Genomic DNA, 21,860 nt, shown 5'->3' with positions numbered 1-21,860 from the left:
ATCACCACTGCTTTCAGAACTTTTTCATCATCCCCAATTGAAATTTCATATGCATTAAACAAAAACTCCCATTTACTTTCTTCCCCAACTCCTGGTAAACACTTTTACTTTCTCTGTGAATTTGCCTATTCTAGGCACTTCATATAAATGGAAACATAATTTTTCTCCTTCTGTATCTGTCTTAAGTCACTTAATCTTTTCAAGGTTCCTTCCTATTCAAACATGTATCAGAATTTAATTCCTTTTAAAGACTGACTAACATTCCATTGATGTATATATTACAATTTGTTTATCAGTTCATCTGTTGGGGACACAGATTGTTTCCACCTTCTGGCTATTATCAATAATGCTGCTATGAATATTTGGTGTGCAAGTATGATTTTCTTTCAGTTCTTTTAGTTATGTGAGTAGGAGTTAATTTGGTAGCTTTAAATACTTTTGTCTGTTTTCGAGGAAATTAAAATTAATAGCAGAGAGATAAGAAAACTACATAATTAACAAGAAGCATGGATAAGTCCAAGATACTGTATTAGGAAGGGAAGAAATTATATACGTTTAGGAAGACTAAAAGGGCCAAATGGTACGATTTTGAAGACCCTATATGTTAAGAATAAAAGGAAAAATTAAGTTAAATTAACACAGATGTTAGATGCTGGAAAGTTAGCATAAATTATTCTGATGAAGGTTAAGTTTGTTGGTTCTTTCTTATGCCAACTTTAGAATGATACCATGTCTTGGAAATAGAATAATGTGGATTTTTATAGAGAAGATGTACACATTTGAAATGCAGCATTTTAAATGACTGAGATGAGGAAACCTAGCTGTTTAGAAGAACCATCAGTGGGAATGGGAATTCATTTTTAATTCAATGGTCCTTCATCCTAGATACCCACCAATTAATATAGAGACTTTTCTTACCAAAAAAAAAAAAAAATCATAGGCCCTACTCCCAGAATACTAACCTAATAAGTTGGGGATATGATTTTAAGTGAGAGGGTTGGGGGAGAACAGATTCACAATGTGAGTTAAATTGAGCTCTATATAATATTTTGTATACCTTACAGGAATTAAAAAAGTTACAAAGAATTGGCCTTTGTCTTCAAGAAGCTTAAGAGTGGAGTGATTAAAAGAGTAATGGATGTATGTTTGCACTCATTAATTCAGCAATTTTGATATGATTTTTATATACTTCATTTACCCTTTCTCAATTGAGGTTCCTCATCTAAACATAAAACTGAATAACATCTTTTCAGTTCTCCCATGTGTGATACATAAACTAGTATTATTCTATATGCATGGGAGAGAAGTTAATTCAGTACATACAATAATTGTTTCATAATTTGGTAAGAAACACTGCTCTGTATGTATTTTGCCAATTGTATGTGACCTAGTTATAAGACCTTGCTCTCAAGGAGCTTACATTCCAGGACAGGAAAAATGATATTTAAGAAAAAATTCATTTCTAGTGCCATCCACAAAATTTTGTTCTTTTCTTCTAATTCTTTGAGGTAAATGTTCAGAGTGGCTACATATAAGGAAATTGTTTATCTCTTCAATAGCACATTGAAGAATAAGAATGTCTTCTTATTGAAATCTCATCAAGCCAGGTTCAGTGGTGCCTGCCTGTAATCCCATCAGTTCAGGAGGCTGAGGCAGTAGGATTACAAGTTCAAAGCCAGCCTCAGCAACTTAGTAAAGCTCTAAGCAACTTAGTAAAACCCTGTCTCAAAATAAAATATAATAAAGGGCTCGGGGTGTGGCTCAGTGGTTGAGTGCCCTTGAGTTCAGTCCCTGGTACGACAAAAAAAAAAAAAAAAAAAAAAAAAAAACCTTCATCACAGCTTATAGATAGTGACAATAATTTAAATGCCAGTAGAAGTCTTTGATTTTATTGTCTAGTGCCTTTAGTGACAGATTAGAGATTTCATTGGTAGTTTTTAATAAACATAATTAGCTAAAACCAGACATGTTATTTGTATAGTAAAAGAGTAGATAAAGATTAGAGATAAATAGATAACTAGAATGCATGAGCTTGTTCTTAAATATAATTGCAAACACAGTGAGGAATTTTTTTGCCCTAAGTTGCATCGGCTCTTGTACCAGTCAATATTGACAGTGTTCAGGGATTTAATTTATCCTATCAATTAATACTTGCTCGAATTCCTGGTCAGTCAGAAGGTTCAGAAATAGGTATTGGCTTTTATTATATACTTGATGAACTAATCACCTTAATTTGGAATTTATTTGTTCTCTCTGTGTCATTGTGGGCTCAGACTTGAGGTCTGTTTTTGTTCCTATTCCTGACTACTTCAGACTGATTCCTTTAAAGCTGCATTTATGATAAACTTTAATAAGCTGTTTTTCTTCCCTCTCCTGACTGTCCTAGTAAAGTTGTTGATTTTAATGACACAGCTTTGGGAAGATCAAAGTTCTCATGTCAAGAGAAAAACACTAAAATAGAAATTACATCCAGATTTAGTTTGTTTTCTTAACAATAATGAAAAACTTCAAAAGATTGTTCTTCACTTGTGTTCATTCTGGAAAGCATTCTAAAGTTAAAAAAAAAAAACCCTTATGCAGATACTTTAAAAACCTAGGATAAAGGAAAACATAAGTAATATTATTTTATTAATACTAAGTATGCTTTTTTCCTGTGACCTCTGAGCTCCTATTTTTATTTCAAGGAAATCTAAACTGAAAGTACAGTTGTATAATGTGCTTTCTTTGTGTGACGTTAACCCAAGAAGGTAATATTTCTATCTCACTTTTTATTAGTCTTCACGTCTTTTTATATTTACTAACAAAAATCCTCTAAATTTCCTTGCAATCAGGCAATTCTTTGTAGGCAAATACTCTCATACAGATCATCATCTAACTTTTCATTTTTTCTCCCACTCAAATAAATGATAGTTGAACATGTGAAAGATGTATTTTCCTTACATGAACATTTTGTGAAAGTAGTTTTATTCTTTGTTTTTGAATATAGTAACAATAACAGGCACTAATAACCATTCTCTATATCCCGTGATCTCTTTCCCCATTTCCTCCTATAATCAAATATTTCAATGTTGCTATGAAAAAATTGTGTCATATGATGTCATTGAAAGAAAACAAATTGCTGGGCTGGGGTTATGGCTCAGTGGTAGAGTGCAAGCCTGGCACATGCAAGGCCCTTCGTTCGCTCCTCAGCACCACATAAATAAATAAATAAAATAAAGTTTTTGTGTCCAACTTCAACTGCAAAAGGTAATTTTAAAAAATAATAAAAGAAAATAAATTGCTTCCAAGGGATAAAGTATTTGATACAAATCTTCTTTATTCAAATTTAGCAATTTTTAATTTCATGAACATTGGAATCAATGCCTGAAAACTTCACTACTTAGGTACTTAGATGTTTATAAAATAGAAGCCAATGTCAAAATTTTTATACTTATCTTAGAGTGCTTTTTAGGTTTCTTGTAATATTTAGTAGTTATGAGGAAACTGAGAATATTTTTTGTTCATATCAGCAACATAAAAATGCTTAGATTTGATCCCTCGTGTTCAGGAATCAGACTTTCTTTGGTATATTTATGGACATAATACAATAGTTCATGTATATATACTTTATAATCAGAGGTAATAATCCTCTTATAGAGACTTAAGTGAATATCCTAAAAGAAAAGTTATTTTTTTTCCTTGTTCACTGACTTTGATCAAAATTAAGATAGATTTCATGAGAGTCATAAAAGACAAAGCTTCCTTAAATATCCTACTTGTCACCAGGCATAGTGGTACACACCTGTAATCCCAGAAGCTGGGAAGACTGTGGCAGGAGGATGATGAGTTCAAAGCCAGCCTCAGCGATTTAGCAAGCCCCTAAGCAACTCAGTGAGAACTATTCTCTAAATAAAGTACAAAAACAGGCTGGGGATGTGGCTTAGTGGTTAAGTGCCCCTGGGTTCAATCCCCGGTACCAAAAAAATTTTTTTAAAAAAATCCTATTTCTTATACAGGTTAGTGATTCATTACAAAGTAAAACTGAACGCCACCTTTAGGAAGGTATTCTTTTATCACCAAGAAAATATGTCTTCTGGTTTCCATATTTCCCAACAAATATATGAAAAAATTTTCAACATCTCTAACAGTTAGAAAAATACAAAATAAAACTACACTAAGATTTCACCTCACTCCAGTGAGAATGGCAATTATCAAGAATGTTGATAAGGATGTAGGGGAAAAGGTACTCTCATACATTGCTTGTGGGACTGCAAATTAGTGTAACCAGTATGGAGATTCCTCAGAAAACTTGGAATGGAACCACCATTTGACCCAGTTATCCCACTCTTCAGCATATACCCAAATTACTTAAAATCAGCATACTACAGTGATGCAGCCACTTCAGTGTTTATAGCAGCTCAATTCACAATAGCTAAACTCTGGAACCAACCTAGATGCCCTTCAACAAATAAACGGATAAAGAAAATGTGGTATATGTACACAATGAAATATTACTCAGGCATAAAGAGAAAGGAAATTGCATTTTGAGTAAAATGATGGAACTGGAGACTATCATGCTAAGTGAAATAAGCCAAACCCAAAACACCAAAGGCCAAATGTTCTTTCTGATATGTGGGTACTAACTCACAATTGGGGGCAGGAGACTAGGGAAGAATGGAATTGCTTTCAGTTAGACAAAAGGGGAATGAAGGGAAGGGAGGGGTAATGGGAATAATAAAGACAGTAGAATCAGACATTACTTTCCTATGTTCATATAATGAACATAGGAAATGTAATTCCACATCATGTACACCCAGAAGAAAAGGAAGTTGTACTCCATGTATGTATAATATGTCGAAATACATTCTACTGTCATGTATAACTGAAAAAAACTAATATATATATATATATATATATTTAATATATATACACATACACACACATAGGCATTTCATAAAAGCATAAGTTGGTAATCTTTTTGAATATGTATTAAAAATCTAATTTTTACCTAAAATTACATAGTCATTTAGGAGGAGGAAAAGATGACGTTTTTCCTATTATCTTTTTAATAAATTTTTAAAATAACTATACTGTTTTTCTGATTATAAAAGTAATATATGCTTCTTGCAAACAATAATTTAGAAAATATGAAAAACTAAAATGAAGTAAATAAAAACCATCATTTATCCCAGTCCACAATTATACCTAGAACTAGTTGGTTAATTTGCACAATTGGGAATATATCATATATACAGTTTTATGTCTCAAGGGTCTTAATAATATCCTAATTGTTACAATAGCTGTATTATACACTTACTCTATGCCAAGCATTATGATAAGCACTGTATGTAATATTTTATTTAACCTGAAAAACAAGTAACCAAGGACTGTGGCTCATACCTGTAATACCAGCAACTCAGGAGGTGAGTCAGGATAGCAAGTTTGAGATGGCAATTTAGCAAGACTCTATCTCAAAATAAAAATTAAAAGGGGTTGGAGGTGTAATTCAGTAGTAGATCCCCAGTACCACAAAATGGAAAGTTAGTTTTTGAAAAATTAGATGATTAAATATGTTGGCGTAGATCATGAAACTAGCATGTTAAAAAACTAGAATTTGTATAAGGTAGTCATAACTCCAGAGCCTTTGCTTTAACCTATCTCCTTTTCTCATAGTGTAAGCTCTTCTCTATTTAATAGCTCTTCTAAAAAAAATGGGATTTTCAGTCATTGCAGAATAGAAACAAGGTCTGAATAATTTAATTTTTCTGCCATTAAACATTTTGATTCTTTCCTATTTCCTATCACAAGCATTCTCTGTATATAAATTGTCATATAAACTTCTGATGATCACTTTAGAAATATTTCCCTAAAACAGAATAACTGACTCAAAATTGTGAGGTCTTATAATGCATGTTGCCAGATTGCCTTCTTAGAATATATGTACAAATTCATATATGTTTATGAGATTGCATATCCTTTAACATTTTTAATCTTGAAATTTGATAGACAAAAATATTATGTTTTTTAGCATATTATAGAAATGAAAACTTTTCTTATAATTGTCAAGTTTGATTTCTTCTTTTAAAATGCTTTTTTATTTTGTACAGTTTTCTTTTGGCTCAGTGTTTGTTTTTTGTTTTGGTTTTTTTGTTTGTTTGTTTGTTTTTACCTAGTCATAAATGTATATAACATAATTGGCTCCATTTTTAGTCCCCAGTACTACCCACTTCTGTCCCCTCTTCTCTCCCCTAATCCTGTTCCTCTACTGTTTTGGCCTGCCTTGTATTTATATTTTGATTGGTGCAATCTAGTTATACATAAAATTGGATCCATATTCTCTTCTTAAAGACTAATTCTAATTATGAGGAATAGTCTAAGAAATTGCTTGTCAAGAAATAATTTTGGCTGATTCTGACTTATATCTTTGCTGTATCATTTTGAATCACAAATATAAAACAATTCACTTTCTCTTTTCTCAGACTCCATTAACAAAGAAGTACTCAATTATTTTATCATTCACAGTATGACAACTCAAAGATACATTCTGAACCTAAAGCATGAAGTGAATAAAATAAAAATTCTTTTTTTTCTGATAAACTGGATTTGCCCTTTGTGAGTTTTCTCCATATTACTGATGCATTTGTTTCTTTTGTAGCTATCCTTTTCTTGTGGAAGCTTCACTATTAAGTATTTGGCAGAAATTTATTAAATCTCCATAATTTAGAACCAATGGCCTATTCATGTATACAGACCTTGGGAAATGACTTATAATTAGGACATTGAGTATACATGACTATTTGCACTCTTTTTTAAATTGCATATATAGAATCTTATTTACATAATTGTTTTACTTGGCAAACTCACTTTTCTATGTGGAAACTCCAAAAAAACATTGTTCTAAGATGCAGTAAATGTGGATTATATTTTACTATCTAGACATTGAAAGCATCTTATAAACATTTTCTAGCACATAGAGCTCAACGTTCCCTCCAGTGCTTTTTAGTCATCCTTAACATGCAAACCATTTCAGAACCCAAGTTTGTTATAGGTTAAAAAATTGAAACTTAGCTTGTATTTCCCCATAAAAAACATGTATATGTACAAGTGTTCCTCATTCAGAGGCAATTTTGGTCCCCAGGCAACATTTGACAATGCCTGGTGATATTTTTGATTTTGACAGTTTGAGGGATGCTACTAACAATTAATGAATAGAGACCAGAGATGCTGCTAAACATCTATACTACAATGCACAGGACATCCCCTACAACAAAGAATTATCTGGCCCAAAAATGTAGATTACACAGATATTGAGAAACCTTCATTTACATAACATTTTTGAGTACCTATTAACTACCAGACACTGTACTGAAGATTGGGGTCATATGGCTAGAGAATTATGATTGAAATATTTCAGAACAAGTATTATTGAAAAGAAAAAAAATAGATGAATAAAATATAACAATTGATTCAGTAGTGGTATATATGTGACATTTTAGGAACAAAAATGAAGTAAATCTGAGGGTCATAGTTCGGGAGACTTTCAAAGATAAGACACTGAGGTCATTGTTGTTTACCTTTTATTTGAATGCAAAAAAAAAATATATATATATATATATATATATATATATATATATATATATACATAGTATAGGCACTGTTTAATTAAGTTAAAACTGAACATACTCGTGTAGCTAGCATACAAATCAAGAAACCAGAATATTATCAGCATCTTAGAAAACCCAAATATGCTCTTACAATCACAACCCAAACCTAAAGTGTAACTAATAATCTAGCACTGGCACAACACCTTATTCCCAGCAGCTTAGGAGCCTAAAACAGGAGGATCACAAGTTGGAGGTTGCCTATGCAACTTAACAAGAACCTGTCCAAAATAAAATTTTAAAAACACTGGGAATGTAGTTCAGTATACAGTACTTACTGAGCATTTGCAAAGCCCTGAGTTAAATTCCAGTGCCGCCTCGAAAAAAGAGTAACTACTATTCTTTGACCTTTACCATTGTAGATTACTTTTGGTTTTTACTAAACTTTATGTAAATAGAATCATAGTATGTAGCATTTTGTGTCTGATTCTTTTATTCACCACTATTTTTCTAAAATAAACTCATTTTTTCATGTAGTTGTATGTTCATTCCCATTACTGACCAATAGTCCATTGTATACATATCAATATTTATTAATCTATTCTACTGTAAAAACACAATGGCTATAACAAGTTAGCTAGTAGGTCACTTGGGCTACAGAATGAATTTTGAGAGGCTAATTGCAAGAGAGATCTGGAGAAGTAGGTAGGATAGGTGATATCTTTGTCATATAAAAAGCATTTAGTTTTTTTTTCTTGTAGGAAATGAGATTTTTTTTTTGAAAGATGTTAAACAAGGAAAGAATATGTTGAAACTTACATTTTAGAAAAACCTCTTTGTCACCAGAATGGAGAATAGGTTGAATGGGTATAAACTGAGTTATAACAACAAACAAGAGGTCATTGGAATGGTTCAGATAAAAGATGTAAGAACCTGTATGAGGGCCATACAGGTGAGGGTATAAAGGGACATTTGACTCTCTGGATAGTATTAATAGTACTTTGGGAGTAACTAGGTATGGATGTTTACAGTTGTTACCTTTAAGTGGGGAGAGATAACTTGTCTATTCTAATTTTGTTTGTGTGTTCATCTTTAAAGAAAATAAGTTCAGAAAGTTCTCTGTAGTCACCAGGCAGTAGCATTAGTATGTTGATTACTTTTGGAGATAGTGGTCAAGCTAGTTGTCTGTGACCTGGAGAGTGAGAGCAATTAGCTCTTGATAAACAGAGCACTGCCTGTAAATGATTTCAAATGTGAAGAATTCTAACAAAAAGGTTAGTGAACTCTGATCTGATAGTAATTATTTCTTTGATGATTTAATAAAATATGTAAATTTTTAAAATTATAAACATTTATGTAAGATTTTTAAATGAAGTTATATCTATGTTCAAGAAAGTGTGGTACATATAAGTTGAAATTTATGCTTATTCATTATATAATCAGTGCTGTTTACCTTAATTGAATGAAACCTTATAATTTTCATATTGCTTGTTTTTCATTTTACGACCAACTGTATTTAGCCCAAACTTATGTGGATTTGTAAATTTTATAATTTTATTTTTTGAATTAACACATGTATTATAGTCCTTTAAAAATCAAGTAAAGGGGATACTTTATATAATTTTTTTGTAAACTTCTGATTTCAGAAACAATATGTATAGCACCAACAGCGTTCACTTTTTTTAAAATTTTTTGGAACAGACAGGCATTCCTTTGATGACATTACTTATTATTTTTATTTTTTTTTAAAAAAGAAGGCATAATAAAGTATGCCTATTAATCTTCAGCACATATTCAAAGAAAAGAATGCTATAATTGCGGTGGAGGTAGTGTTAGCACCTGATAGCTTTATATTTGCTTTTAAGTTTTGCATCAAATATCTTATTCTGATTTCACATTATCACCAAACGTAGTTATAAAATCAGCATCTGAAAGGCTTTTAAAAGCATTTTGGCATCATCTTATAAGAAGTCAAAAGGAATATTGAGACTTTCCTTACCTTAAAAAAGTAAGAAAGAATTAATATAAATTGTCTAGAGTAAAAATTTAGTCCCTAAATGCAGATATCTGTACAATACAAAGAATATATAACGTACCAGATCTTTGGGGTCTAAATGTTTAGTCACTACAGGAATAGCTACATGTCATTTTGGTACCTTAATACCTTTCATTTATCAGTCCAAAAACTCAAATCTGTTTCTAAGTTCACAGTTCTTTTATCCTGAATCATGGGAAAATGAGAGGAATAATACATTCCTTGTTCTTTCTCTAAACTATTACTGTATAGTAATAGGCCTTAATGGAAAATTATACCAACTATAAAAAGAATCATCTATTTTCCAATGAAAGGACTCAAAAATTGGGGGAGTTAAATATTGAATATTTCCATCTTAATGAAATATTTAATTCACTAAAGTACAAATTACCATATATAAAATGTTATATAAATAATTGTATTTTATACAAGGTTTTATTCAAAATCTTAACATACATCATTAACATCAATGTTTTTCATTGTTAGGGTAATTTTTAAGCCATCTGCAAGTTTTCCATTACTTATCAACCTTTCTTTTTTGTTTAAGAGCTTGAGGTATATGTCCCATACAGTATGATTCATCCATTAAAAATGTATAATTCAAAGGGTTTTGGTATGTTATTTTTTTAAGATTGTGGTACGAGATATATATATATATATATATATGTATATGTGTGTGTGATATATATGTATATATATATATATACATATATATCAAAAACACTTGCTATTTTAACCATTTTTACATGCACAATTAATTGACATTAATTATATTCACAATAATGTGCAGTCATAACCAGTACCAATTTTAAGAACTTTATCACCCAAGCAGAAAGTCTGTAATTATTATGCAATAACTCCCAATTTCTCCCACATTTAAACCTTGATAACCTTTAATGAACTTTCTATCTCCATAAATTTGCCTATTATAGATATTTCATAAAAGTGTAATCATTTAATATTTGCCCTTTTGTGGTTTTTTTTGCTTTTTTTCATTTAGTGTAATGCTTATTAGTTTACCCATATTGTAATGTATATGAGAATATTATTCCTTTTATTACTGAATAATATTCCGTTGTATGGATATACAACTATTTGTCTATCTGTTCTTCTATTGATGGACTTTCAGATTCTTTCCATCTTTTTCCTATTGGGAATAGTGCTTCAATGAACTTTGAGATATATATATATAAAATATATATATATATATATATATATAATTTTCAAACTTTTTCTTTTAGTTCCTTTAGTTATATATCTGGAAGTGCTGGATAATATAGTAATTCTATGTTTTGTATTTTAAGGAATCAAACTGTTTAAGCGTTGTATAGTTTTAGCTCTTATATATAAGTCCTTGATCCATATTGAGTTAATTTCTGTAGATGGTGTGAGCGAGGGGTTTATATTATTATATAGTTAAGAAGACACAGCATTTAAAATTTTTTACCTTGAAAGTATTACTAGAAATGTTATTGTAAACCTCAAGTACCCATTTTCCTGACATTTGAAAACTTGTTATTTTCTTTCATCCTACAATTATATCCTAATATTCACAATGTAATCACATGTCATACTGCTTTCTATTAATCATTCTGACAGGCATTCACTACAGCCAAACAACACTAATGGAGACATTTTTTAAGCTAATGAGACTTCATCAAATAATGTCATTAGATAAAAATAAAATAAAAAGACTGCAATATAATATGGAAATCATTGTAAGTGATAAGGCAACTGACACTTCTTTACTGAGAGGTATCTTTGGTTCAAATTTGATTTTGTGCTATGCATATACAATTGGCCTCATCTGTGCTCTACACAAACTCAAACAATTGTTCTACATCAAAATACACCTTAGATGGTTAGGAAGAGGAGATGCACATGTCAGTGTTACATCCTATAATTATGTATTTAATTTGCTTTTATTCAAATTAAAGTGAAAATAAATTTCAGTGGTACCTTGATTTCCAGCATCTGTCAATTAATAAAGTAGCTATTGCAATGTATTAGGAAATGAAAGGAGAAAGAGTGGGAGAGTTGAAAGAAGGAAGTGTGGGGGTGTCATGAGTAATTCAATCAAAACTTTAATGAACAGGTAATTCCTCTCTTACTCCTCTGTTATTTAAGCTATATCATGACACAGGATTAAAAATAAAATCCCAATTCCTTCTATAAAGGTAACAAACCCTTAATTCCAAAATGAAATAAAGATAACAAGTAGACTATAGGCCTAATAACATATGAAGATTATATATAGAAATAGTAAAATAATATACAAAAACATGAAACAGCAACAAGTTTTTATTTAATACACATCATTCACCAAGTAAGATTTATTTTAAGAATTCAAGGACAGTAATTTTAGACACCCTCTAATTCCATTTATATCATTATTAGGTAAATCACAAAAATAATACAATCATCTGCATGTAAGCCAAAAAGGTATAAAATTCAGTATAATTTTTCTGGAAAAACACATAGTGAATTAGAATTTTTTAAAATTGTAAACATGATAAAAATTTTTAATCACAAAAACCAACAAATAGGGCAGAGGCGCCGTGAGCGACTCTCTGTACCCTTGCAAATATGGTGCTGCAAGCATGCAGAGCTTGCTAACTGTGGCCTGCAGCCTGCATGCAGCCCCTGCGCCCTCTGTGCTCTGCCTGCCTAGAGGGTGAGGATGGGCGCTGTTCTGAAGCTGTGCATGGGACCTGCTCTGCTCTCCTTCCGTAAATTCACAGAGAAACAGGAATGGATAACTACAGAAAATGGTATTGGAACAGTGGGAATCAGCAATTTTGCACAGGAAGCTCTGGGAGATGTTGTTTATTGTAGTCTGCCTGAAGTTGGGACAAAATTGAAAAAACAAGATGAGTTTGGTGCTTTGGAAAATGTGAAAGCTGCCAGTGAACTCTATTCTCCTCTATCAGGAGAAGTAACTGAAATTAATGAGGCACTTGCAAAAAACCTAAGGCTTGTAAACAAATCTTGTTATAAAGATGATTGGCTGATAAAGATGACACTGAGTGACCCTTCAGAACTAGATGACCTAATGAGTGAAGAAGCATATGAGAAATATGTAAAATCTATTGAGGAGTGAAAATGACACCCTAAATAAACTAGTGTGGAATAACTGCAGGAGTTGTCTTAAATTAGTGGTGGATATAAGATTTAAAAACCTACTCTCAACACTGCTACTTGAAGAAGATACCCCTTAACTTCCCAATGACTGCAGATAAAAACAATATGCATCTTTTTTACAATTCCTTATGATTTTTAGAGTAAGTACTAGGCTGATATCAGAATTTATGAAATTATCTGTGGTAAAAACTACTTATAAAAAGTATGTAATTCAAGGATAGTCTTATTATAAGCCTAATATAATATTGTAACTTGCTTACATCCATCCCTGGATCTGGGTCAATATACTTAATGATCTTCCATTAGAAAAAACTGGGCATGGAGAAAAGTGAGTGTTGTACAGTGTCAGAAGAACAGTACTGTCTTAGTTTTATAATGTACTGCATTTACTGGTGTGATTTTTATACACTGAAACAGCAGCATGCAACAAAATAAGAAATAAAATATTCAACTTCATTTAAAAAAACAACAAATATAAAAAAGCTGAAGCAATAGAGGAGATGAATTCTTATTGAAGTTAGAAATAACAGATAGTTACTGTCACCATTATTTAACTGTTCTAGAAAGTTTGTCCATCACAATATATCAATACAAGAGAAGACATTTGAATATTATAAAGAAGAAACCAGACTGCATTTATATGTAAGATCTCCTATGATAAAACCCAAAAGAATCAATTGAAAAAGGATTTGAATGATTTGGTGGCTATATTTTATTTTATGGCAATTCACATATTGATGTTACCTAATATCTATTGCAGGCCAATAGAAAATACAATAAAGAATTTATTTACAATAGCAAGAAAAAAAAAGGAAACTTCACAATACCTAAGACTAAGCTTAAGAAATTTACCAGAAATAAATAAATCTTCTAGGTGAACACAAAATATAACTTGAATGATTAGGGCAACATAACATGTTCTTAGACACAATTGTTCATTTGAAATTATATACCTTAAATTATTGATTAATTTAATATAATCCACAATTTTTGGAGGAGAGGAATATACAAAGGCAATTCTAAATGTCCTTTAATAAGAGCAAATTTATAAAAATAGCTAGTGGACTATGGGAGGGTTGGTTTATAGTGAAACAATGAGAGGGCTTCATTCTATTAGATGTGAAAATGGAACAGGCACAATGATTAAAATATTTCATACATTACAAGAAAATGAATTAGTACATAAATACAACCAAATGGTATTTCATTAACATGCCTATGTGTTATATTAGAATTTAACATTTGTAAATCTGATTTTCAAAAATCACTTGGAGAAAGGAGGATCATTTAATAAAAGGTATTTTAAAAAGTGACTATCCGTTTTGGTGGAAATGGTTGATTATAACAAAAAATTAAGCTATAGGTGGATTAAACATTTAAATATTAAAAATTACGAGTCTAAGCATATAGAAGGAAAAAAAGTTATAAATAAACAGCCTCAGCAGTGAACATATATGTGTAAGTGTGTGTGTGTGTGTGTGTATGAATCAATAGAAATAGTCATTTCTATCTGTTCTGACAAGAAAACAGAATTTTTTAATGCCAATAGGGGCAACCAATTTCTTCCTTTTTACTCCCATCCTGTCTTCTGCCCTAACAAAGTCACTTTTCAGTTGCATATAGTCCTTATCTAAAGAACCCAATCCATACCTTGATGCTCCATTTTTGAGGTATAATTTGTTCTGTTCAAGAAATGGACTCTGTTTTCATTTCTCAGTGTCAAATGTAGTAGACTAGATAGGCCTTCTTTGAATAGTGAACTGCCTTATTTTTATTCTTAAGCATCATAGTCTGGATGTTCTGAAATAGAGATTAAATTCCTGATTCTGAGATTTTAGATCAGTATTATAAAACACACACACACACACACACACACACACACACACGCTCTTAAAATTATGTTTTTTTGAAAAAAACTCAATATAGAATAAAATGTTTCAGCTTAGAGTATATATTAAAAGCTTATATTTTTAAGAAGTGTTTTTTTTTTTAGGTTCTTTGAATTTCTGGAGTTTTGCCTTCTTTTAGTGGCAAAGTTTAAATGTACTTCTTTTTTGAAGTTTTTAAAAATTAGGCTTCTGATTATTTTTAAGTCCTCTGTTATTTCTGTTTGAAATAAATGTAAAAGTGTTTTTCACCTAACAGGTCAAGTTTAGTTAATAAATAATCTTTAGTGTGTATAGCAGAACACTGACAAGTTGACTGGGACATTGCATCTTTGAGTTTCCCTATTTCAACGTGTCTTGTCTTATTTCCATCCTAACAAGGAAAAAAAAAATAGGCTGCTACTTTTTTCACTGCTATATTTTTAGTGCATGGTTGTTATAGGAATTTAAAAATTGATATAAACTTGGGTTTGGGGGTTTAACATAGCAGCAGAGTGCTTGCCAAAAACATGTAAGGCCCAGAGTTTGGTCCTCGCCCTGAAAAAAAATAAACAGTATTAACTTATTTGACTTACTGATTTGAACTCCTTACCACAAGTACTTATGGACACTTGTTTGTATATTTTCATCTTTACTCAAGTACATAATTACATTGCTATTTTCCATCGGACTTAAAGTAAAAAGCTACTTTTATTCTTCACAAGATTTTTTAAGCTTCTCACATTCTTTTCCCAGTCTACCTTTTGAGAGGTTTTGTAGTAATGCCCAAGGCTGTGTTCTTGGCAATTGTTGTCTCCAAAATTGCTACTACTTCATAAATCTTTAAAATTTTTAAGGTTGTTGCTGACATGGTGCATTCTTCAGGTATCTTCAAATTAACTACATACACTCAGAAACCATATAGCTTCAATTCTATGGTGCTTATAATAGAACTAATCAGTTTTTATAATTAGTTTGACTCCAGTTCACAACAGAGGTGACTTTAGATATGTGTGTCGGTATAAGTAGTAGTACACAGTATGGTCCTATGTGTTCTAACACATTTAAGCCAAGTACAAATATCCTTCCTATGTCTGAATAGGGTGCTTTACAAACTTAAAATATAAAATATTAGATTAACAGATTAAGGTCAGAATTGGTGTCTACAGGTCTGAATTTCCTTCTGGAATTTTCTGTTGATTTACACTGTGGCTCTGGATTAGTAAAGAATTTATTGGTTCTTCTCTTTATTCACTTATAAAAAGAGAAGTAATAAATCACATATCCTCTTATTACGCAAGATAGAAATGTTAAGTATTTAAATAAAGAATTTCTACTGGTATATTTAAAGAAAGAAACCATAAATAAAAACTTCTAATATCAATATTTCTTTTATTACTGAATTATGCAGCTAAATAATGATGTTTATACTTAGCTCCCCAATACAGTGTAAAAGAGAAATAAGTGTTTTAGTGCATTGTAAGTTTATGTGACATATAATGTTATCATACTAGCATTAAGAATGTTGTGAGATTTAGTTAACCAAAAATGCTTTATTGTGTTAATACTTTCAACTTATTGGAAGGGTAGCAAATATCATTGCCTTCTTTCTACAAATGGAAATCTGAGAAAAAAAATTCAGGAGACATAAGAATAAAAGCTGATATTCATATAATATATGAATAATGATGGACTATTAGATAATTAAATTACAAATAAGGAACAAAAAATCTGATAACAAAGTGAGATACTAGTAGAATTAAAATCAGTCTTTCCATGAGAGAACCTGCAGAAAGCAAATTATTTAATTCAATTTACAGTATGTCATAGCTTCCAAATATGTATGTATATCTATTTTGTTAAGCTTATCTCAAGGTGATAAGAAGTTCTGTGCCCATTTTTCTTGCTTCTAAGAAGTACTATAACCATTTTCTTTTGCCCAATTGTCCCCCAATTTTAAAAACTAGTGAGGCTGATATGACAAAATGCAATACCTTAAATAATAATTATAATAATATATATTATATTTTATTATATATTATATATTTTAATTTTTCTCCCTTCTAAGCAGTTCTGCTCATGCCACTTCCCTTACCTCACCTATTTAATGTTTCTCTCACTTTATCACATACGACTGTTTTGAATTCAGTTTTGCAGAAAGGAAACTTCAGATATAATAGTTACATGTTTTCAATATGGATGCTTTCATTAAAAGGCCACCACTGAGAATTATCACATCTCAGGACAAAAAAACAAATTTTTAGATTTTATAAAATCATTTTGCAATAAGCCATTTGCAAATAGTACTTATAAGCCTAAGGAAGGACTGTGTTTCCTTTGTTCTAAATTAACATGTTTAAGCACTGCCTGAATAATAATATATCAAGAATCCAATGTATAGATTGTTTTAGGGTAGCCATTGTATTGAGTAAATGTTACAACCATATAACAAAATAAAAGAAAACTCCACAGTGCCTAGATCAAAAAAAGGTTGGTCATATATTAATCAGTTCACTGGTCAGACAGTAGCCATTCAGAACAATATCAAATTGGATTACCTTTCAACCTCATATTTTTTTTACCACAGCTTTATTGAGGTATAAATACAAAAAAGGGCATATATTTATGATGTACTATGTGATGTTTTGATTTTATACTTGCACAGAAACACACACACATTGTGAAATGATTCCCACAGTTAAGCTAATTAACCTGTGTTCATTACCTCACATCTATCTTTTTTGTTGATGTGTGTTGAGAACATTTGAGATCTGCTGTCTTAGCAAATTGCAGGTATATAACACAGTATTATTAACTGTAATCACCCTGTTGTAGATTAAAGTTCCCAAACATTTTCTTCCATATCTCTGTATAACTTTTGAGGAAATGAGTAACACGTTTTTTTCTATGTAGATTGAAAGGCATACATAGCCAACACCCTATCATTGTTGTTTTTATATGATACTAAAAATGAATAATGTATATGCTAATTATTTATAGAAATGTCAATATTCTTTCACCTTTTCCTGAAGTTAGAAATAAGGTAATGCTACTTATATGAGCAGAATATGAAGATAAGTAGTTTCATGAAAATCTCTTCTAAAAAGTAATTTACTCATCTGAGTTTCCAGGTTTTTTGTTTGATAATTTGATTATAAAATTAATGAAATAAAGAAATAAAATAATATGAAAACAAGTCTATGTATAAAGAGAATCATTTTAATGCAAAAGAATGTTGACTTCTAAACGTTAGCAAACAAGGTGAGACTTTTCATAAAGTGAAAAGGCATTTGGAAATCTTTTAATCAGCCTTAAATCAGCCATATTATTTCTCAGCAAGCCCAACAACCTGGTTTTACTCCAACATTGAAGTCATTTTGTTGAGCTAAGTAAACTAGTTGGCTGTTTTAAGGGCCATGCTATAATCATAAAGATAGATAATTACCTTTAAACACTGGAAGCTTACCTAGCTAGTTTGAACTAAGACAAACTTTGAAAACAATTGACTCAACACATCATCTTTTGCTCACCTCACAGTATATGTTCATTGAATGCCATATAAAATGAAATTGACTACAGTACTCAAATTTCTGGTCTCTTTCTTGCTTTCTTGTCTCCTCTGACCTTTCATTACATCTGGATCTTATTTACATATTGTGAAACTTGAACTAAAAACAAAACGGAGTATCTCTTTTCACACAAAAAGTTTTGCTTCTTCCAGGAGCTGAAGGTATAAATATTTAAGAACTTTAAAACTCCAAAGAAAAGGTACACATTAGCAAAAAGATTATATTTCCCAAGTAAATTTGGGATACTGTTTTTTTAAGTTAAAAAAATATTTTAATCTCATACAGAAACTTTAAATTACCTTGATTTCCTGGATGTATCTTTTCTTTCTTTCTAGCAGTAGTTTTTCCACATTCAGTCATTTATTATGACTATCTAGAGAATAGATTGGTTGAAACAAATATGAAAATAATGAAATCTACAAATCAATTGTTTAAATTAAAGTAGATTCAGTATTGCTATTGTAGTAGCATGACTATTTCTTTTCTGGTGTGTTTCCTAAATGAGAATAGAAAGGAGATTTATAGCTGACACTCCTTGAACATTCCTGGAAGTCCTATATGTAAATTTTATCCATCATGTGTAGTCCCAAGAAAAAAATACTTTAAGGATAGCTTTAGTATACCATAGGATTCTTACTTGAGCAGCCTCAGAATTGTTAGTTTATTATAATCTTTTTAAAATATAAAATTAAATTATTTGCCTTAATGGAAAGAAGTAATGAAATATAACTCAGTAAACTGCCTATTTTCATCTTATTTATTTTCTCGCTAGGTCTATATTTGACTCTGATGAAGGATTCTCACATTTATAGAGTATCTGTGAAGATTAGACCAAGTGATATACATTGTTCACTTCATTCCTTCCATCAGCAGCATGGCTTTCAAAATGTTGTAGATCAAACTAAACCTCACTGTTCTGGACACTGTTTATTCCAAAAAACTGATGTCTGAACTTTAAAAATTAATAATTTATAATTTTAAAAATGAGATATAGAACTTTAAGCTAATTAAGAAAAATAATTTGTCCTAAGACCAGCATCACAAACATCACCAGGGAAAGTTTTAGAAATGCACATTTTCAGGCCTGTCAGACATTGTGAATTAGAATATGTGGGAGTGGAGCCAAAAAACTTATGTTTTAGCAAGGCCTCTAGAAAATTATGATGCATACTGAAGTTTTAGAACCACTGCTCTAAGCATGTCTCACCTTAATAATGTAACAAAGTTGTTAGTAGTCATTCGCTGGAGTTTCAAAGATAGTCTTTGCTATTTATGTTTATTTAATCAACAGAAAGCATTGTAATAATTGTTAGAAGGAAATTGTATTAAATTTACATAGTCAGGTAACAAATATATTAATATAAATCACAAATTATTCTGCTATGTTAATAAAAGTATGTCCATATAATTAAGTAAAGTACTATACTAAATTATTTTTCACAAAGAATCACTGTGCATGTAAGAAATGTATACATATTTAGATTTAGCTACCCTTTTTTATATGTATTTAAACATCATTGCCTGTTAGCAATAACTTTTTAATGTCATTTTTTCCCCTGAAGTTAAAAAGTGAACATGCACCTCATCAACAAGCTCTCTCAGCTACAGTTTATGACACCATTTTTGCAACTTAGCAGTCTTTGAAGGATCTTTATGATTTGAATGTTATCTTCAGAGTGTCAAGAAAAATATCACAACTGTGTGATTTTTTTCATATGCATTTGCAACTTTCAGAGTTAAGAAAATATTTAGAGGTTAAAAATAAAAATCATTTAAAGAGAGCAGCTAGATCAAACTAAACCTCACTATTCTGGACACTGCTTATTCCAAAAAACTGATATCTGAATTTTATAAATTAATAATGTATGATTATTAATTTATTATTATAATTAATAATTATTTTCATAAGAAAATGAGATGTCAAACTTTAAGCTAATTAAGAACAATGATTTAAAACTTTTAATAGCATCTCTTTGCCATTGATAATGAATAATCTTTTGATAATGAATACTTGCTATCTGCACATTAACTGTCACAGATAACCTTTATTCATATTGTACTAATACATGTGATTGAAAAGGCTGTGTTCTTAAAACCATTCTTCTGTTTGGATTTTTCTCTTGTTTCATCCTAAATTAAGTTTTATTCTTTTTGCTCTTTGCCTTCTAGTTGTGCCTCCCCACTTAAAGCTTATAGATCTTTGCACTCTCCTCTTGCTCTCTTGTCCATCTTCCAATCCCACCTCATTAGGCTGGTTTTCCTTAATGTAGATTGCACTAATTCCATGTACTGCTTCCTGCCCTGCAATTACCAATGCTCTTAAACTAGGATTTCAGCTCTCCATTCATTATGCCTTCATCTTTGGATAGCAACAACTGTTTCTATGTGGTTTGTGGATTTTCATATTATTCCTGTTCTCTGGTATGATCAAACTTGTAAAGTGGTAAGTTGAATTGCAAAGTAGAAACACATAAAAGATTGATTGTGTATCGAATACCTACCATGTGCTAGGTGACTTACTTAATTTAGTTCTCAACCCTCTTAAACGATATAGATATGTTTTATTATTATGTATATTTTACTTATAAGTACACTACAGTTCAGAAAAGATAAATATTTTCTTCTAGCTCGAAGAGCACCTAAGTAAAGCCAGGTTTCAAATCTAAGTAGGTTCATTTATTGATTCATTTCCTTATTCAACAAACATTTATTGAGTACATACTATGTGATGGTCATGGCCCTAGGTTCTGTGGTAGATCCAACATCCACTCTCTTGGACATTAGCTATGTCTGACTTCACAGGTGGTGATCTTTCTGCTACACCAGACAGCTTAGGAAGAACAGAAAATAAAAACAGGAAAAAAAGGTGTTCTGTTGTTTTCTGGAATAGACACAGTTGCTACCCATGTAAGAAAGACTGTATTTGTAAGATTACCCTATTGTATGTAGTTCTGTAGAGAATTTTGACATTCTGCTTCTCCCACCATGTCACCACTTTTAGCACTAATGCCTTTCAATGAATGGCATCACTACAATATATATTTTTCTTTATGTTCTAAAATACACAAAATCTGTGTCTGTAGGCTCAAATTCTCTAGAAGATTTTAAGACAGAATTAATGATCCTTCCAGAAGTATGTTTTTAAAAAGATGAAAAACTCTATATAAAGAATATACACATTCATCAATCCACCCATTCATACATTTTTTATACCCTGAAAAATATTTATGATGGCTTACCCAAATAAACACAACAGAATTTTTTGAAATACCAACATGAAAAATAGGACAAGAGAAAATAAAATGAAACTAGGTTGTGTTTAATAAGCCTACTGAAAAATATCCATAGGTTTTTCTGTTTACCAGAGTAACTTGATTCATGAGCATCATAATTTAAACTAGTAGCACAGAAGAATATTCATATCTTGTTATGACACTTTAAAGGAAATTTTGCCTGTATGTATTTCTAAGGAGGATCACAGTATAACATGGTGAACAATGACTTCAAGTAATGCATAATGTAAATAAGAATTTCACTGAGAAATTTTATTAGATCCAATTGCATATCAAAAAAATCAAAGTTCAATAAGATGATTCTATGAAAAATAAAAATAGATATTCCAGGTAGATCACTCTTCAGTGACCTCAGGACAAAACATGGTATATTTTTA

The 21,860-nt window shown here is 30.8% G+C and overlaps 1 protein-coding gene and 1 pseudogene across 5 annotated transcripts in view; both read left to right on the top strand.

Annotated features, from left to right (window-relative positions):
* Gphn (gephyrin) overlaps positions 1-21,860 on the top strand; it is a 602,355-nt gene that overhangs the window by 269,708 nt on the left and 310,787 nt on the right. The gene's annotated exons all lie outside the window — the stretch shown is intronic.
* On the top strand, positions 4,197-12,715 carry LOC113180280 (glycine cleavage system H protein, mitochondrial-like; annotated as a pseudogene).

The sequence above is a fragment of the Urocitellus parryii genome, chromosome 6, assembly GCF_045843805.1.
Source record: "Urocitellus parryii isolate mUroPar1 chromosome 6, mUroPar1.hap1, whole genome shotgun sequence".
In the NCBI taxonomy this organism is placed as follows: domain Eukaryota; kingdom Metazoa; phylum Chordata; class Mammalia; order Rodentia; family Sciuridae; genus Urocitellus; species Urocitellus parryii.
Note: the sequence above shows the minus strand (reverse complement) of the source record. Positions and strands in the feature narration are given on the sequence as shown.